Genomic DNA, 4,375 nt, shown 5'->3' on the forward strand with positions numbered 1-4,375 from the left:
CTCTGGGACAAGCTTGAAACTTACTAAATATGGAATGTCCTTAGATTGTGAATTTGGACATGGGACGAATACCATTGTGTTTAGGACAATCTCTACATTCCGTAAATATGCCAAATGAGCAAATCTGGACACTTTCCATAAATAGCATTTGAGACCCAAATGAGACTAATACAAAGGGCATAATAGCGAGGTGTTTGGCAGACACGGTAAGCTATCATATAACGAATATTGAGGGACTAATCTCAATATCACAGGGGTTCCCAACACTAGCAAGTGCAAGTCAGCAATATATGTTCCTCGTCACCGTGCTAAGTATGCTTGACTAAATGACAACATAGGATTTCCTTCCTTAGTGCCCTTCTGGTCTAAGTGCACATGTGATGACTAGTTTCTCAACTAGCTTAGGCAGAGACTGATAATGGGTCCAGCAATACCGACCTCCTGCCATCATGGCAGTAAGGAAAGAATATCCGAAAGGACTAGCTGATAGGTAACTTTCGATATCCAAAGTCACATTCACGACAATTGAGAAGTATATTGAAGCATATTGCGAGATTCAAGTGCTTTTCTCTCACCCTTCTGTCGGCCACAAATGTTTCCTTTCTAATTTGCCAGCTTACTTCGTCTATCCGTCCAACACTGCCTTGGCTTTTGCTAAATTCCCTTGCCAAGGTTCTCGCTTATGGTACCAGCTCTTATTCGGTCCTACTTGGTTTCAACTACTTACTGCACGAGCAACGGAGCGTTAGCTATTTAGCAAACCTAGTAGCCCTGAAAGCATGACCAAAATGACACCAAACCTTAGTTGTAAAACCCTAAAAATTAATAGTCACGATCAATGGTCATGATCAATGGTAATGATTTTCATTCTCTTTAATGGTGATTGCTTCCTAGATTCTAGTGATATGTCAAGTTTTTAACCAATACTTTAATTTTGCAAATAGTAGGATATATTTACTGAACAAATCCACTATGAACATAGATTTGACATGTTCTTTCCAAGGATACAATCATTCAATGCTTTAGATATTAAAATATGTGTGATTGATTGTGAGAGGAATAATACTATTGATATTACTACACACCAAACAACCTTTCTGAGCTTGACTCTCTCTCACTTATCACAAAAAAATGAAACTCTCTTGAAGGGAAGATAGTATGGATATGAGAGGGAGAACAAACTATCAACCCTATAACTCTTGTGATTAATCGGCAACTCTTGTTTATAACCCCATTCATTTCAACAATATTATTCCTCTCATAATCAATTATATAATTAATATGGGTGGCTCTTTAAAATTGTCATATATCTCTAGATTCTAAACTGTTGTATGTTTTGTTAAAATAATTAACTTGTCTTTTGCAAGGACATAACTAATTAAAGCTTGCAATATAGAATAATATCTTTGTTCTTTCTTGTCATTTTCTCCCCAAAGTTTTTCTAAGTGCTCTAGCAAGAAGAAAATATGAGAGAATTTTACTTGAAGTTTGATCAAGAGCCTCCAATTGTTTTCTCTAAGAGTGTTATAGGAAAGAGTTTCCTCTACAAAAGATTCAAATTGAAACCAAGATCAGTTAGTTTGGAGAATGTATATTGCAATAAAGGTAATCAGATAGAAAAATCCATTCTTCTTGACAGTGGATAGTGGTGTGGGAAAGAATGAGATTCATTGAGATCTTGATAGATGTACATGTCAGAAGATTCTAGTTACAAGATCTCCAAAGCGAGGAGAGGAGAGTGCATCAATTTCATAGCTAACTATGCAAAGAGTGAAGGATGAGGTTGTTATTCTTTCCAATGATGACAATGAAGAAGATGAGCTTCCCGACATAACTTCCCAAATAAGGAGATGCGTTCCTTTTGGACTAGTTTTGAAGCAGTGGATAAGGCATTTTGGCAGTTTTGATCATTACAAATGGAATTGAAGGAGTTTGAGTACATGAGAGGTAAAGAGCTTCTATTTTCCTATAATGGGAATATATTCTTTGAATTTCCACTTGCTAGTTCGTCAAGTAGGAAGAGGGGCATGGAGACATGTCTTGATCCACATAATTAGTGCAGGGAAGCTCTATTTTGTTAAAGTGGGAATTGTCATTATCCCACTTGTAAAATAAGGTTTCCAAACCTTTATATAATATATAAATATAACAAAATTCAACTGCATTGAGGCACATGCCATTTTATTTTAAACAAGGAAATGTCTACTCAATCACTTCTCCTCCCCCTGCCATTGCTTCACCTCTCTCTTCTCCTTGTCATCGTCGTCCAATTTCTTTCCATCCTTTTAATATTGGCTCAGTTGCTCCGAGTCTAGGTAGAGCCCAAGTCCCCATTCAATCTTTACTTTCCCCTTATTAATAAAACAACTTCGTAGACTTCCAATAACATGCTGTAACACTTCTAGTATAATGCAAATCCTCTCAAAGAATTGTCTTTTAATATTAATACAATGGCATGGAACCCCATGCCATAATAAGTTACATTTTTAAATAAATACATGCCATCTCAGACTGTTATTTTTTGCCTTCAACGCCTATACAATAATCTTGGAATTTCATCACTCTCCACACTATCAGGATTTAAACCCAATAGTAATGCCATCTCTTCTCTAATACGTCCACGCTCATGTTCAGTGGTCGAAGAACCCATCCGGTTGAGCAGATTATGGAGATGCAGATAGTGCTTGGCTAGACAATATACATGCCATAAATGATGACTGGTGTCTGTCCGATCAAATGGCTTTTGATATACCGTTCCATCTGCCATTTGGTTGATTTCTGCAGCCACCTCCTGGACTGGCCGGTTCTCTATCACCATCGCTCCAAGCCGTTTTGCAAGGTCCCCCAGAACATATGGTTTCTTCTCCCTAGTTTCCATACTGCAAGAGATGGGGTGCACTGCATATGTGTGCGTGTTCGCTGCAGTTTTAATCGGCGAGTCATCGATGATGAGGATTTCACTTGACCTAACAGTCCGGTTCATCACTACAGCCTCTGGCTTGACGAAGATGGGCTTGCTACCCCTTACATGGACCATAGTCAAGCAATCCTCCTGCGTTAGGAGAAAGTCAAATGGTAATATTACTCGCGTTTGATCGTGCATCATCTGTAGCAACGTTAATGCATTGTGGCGCATCATGGATGTCCAAACTCCCAATTGCAAATTGAACCCGGCCCTCTGTTTTAAGTGTCGCATGGTCATTATTGGATCCCGCAGTTTCTCCCGTGTGATTAATGTGAATCTGTCTCTTTTGACCAACTTGCGACCGCAGGCTTTGGAGGGTGCAGTGACATTCGAGGACGAGCCACGCTCATGGGAGAAAAGGACACCGTTCAGATCAAAAACGATACAGTACTTTCGCCGTGACTCTGAAATGAAATGCATCAGCATAAAAAATGGTACAAGTCAATTTTACCATCTACAATATTAGCGAATGGTGCTCCCGATGGTCGTTCAGAGGGTTTTGGTCGAGGAAACGTGAAGGGCGGAAATACTCTCCTCTGCAATGTGGGGTCAATTGCATCCGATGGCATGTGGGCACATGCCATTTCAGCTGTAGACTCTAGTACAACTGGCTCAACAGTGGCATGGGGTGGTTCCGATGGCGTGTGATCACACGCCATTTCAGCTCGTGCCTCCGTTGGCAAAGTGGACATGACCGAACAGGCAGCAGGGGTGGTGTAGGGAGGTTCCAACGGCGCGTAGTCAGACGATTGGGCACACGTTGAGTCCGTTGGAAATGAGGATACGACCGGCTCGGCGGCTGGGGCGGCTTCATGCGGGTCCAATGGCGCCTGGTCACCGTTAGTTGGATACATGGACAAGATTGACTCAGTGGTATGGGCAGCATCAAGTGGAGCGTGGTCAGCTTGCTTGGCGTTGATATGGATAGTAGCCTCCACCAGCTCTAATGACTCTTGCAGGCAAGTAGAGTCCACTGGCGGATCCATATGCATGTCCAAATATCTCCCTTCGATTGAGATGGTATCCTCCCTACTGGCTACTAAAAAAAAACTCATTAGCACATTGAATCGACTATACTGTATTTACCATCAACTGCTATTGAGGAACTAGGACCGATATCACTTGGGCGCACTGTTGATTTTGAAGGATTGGACATATGTTTCGACCCTTGCTTGGCACTATCCTTCCTCGACACTAAAGGCTAGAGTTTGTATCTTAATTCAACTGAATAATCTCTACTTACCATTTCTTCTGCGACCTACATGGACAATGTTAGAAATGGTAAAAGGTTAGGAATGGATGTACTATTATTTACCTGATGGTTTGTCTTGTATGACCTTCCTCCGCTGCTCTTTGGCCACCTCAGGCTGGCCATCGTCGTCATCATCGTCGTCGTCGTTATTGTGATCG

The sequence above is a fragment of the Selaginella moellendorffii genome, unplaced genomic scaffold, assembly GCF_000143415.4.
Source record: "Selaginella moellendorffii unplaced genomic scaffold, v1.0 SELMOscaffold_22, whole genome shotgun sequence".
Classification (NCBI taxonomy): Eukaryota; Viridiplantae; Streptophyta; class Lycopodiopsida; order Selaginellales; family Selaginellaceae; genus Selaginella; species Selaginella moellendorffii.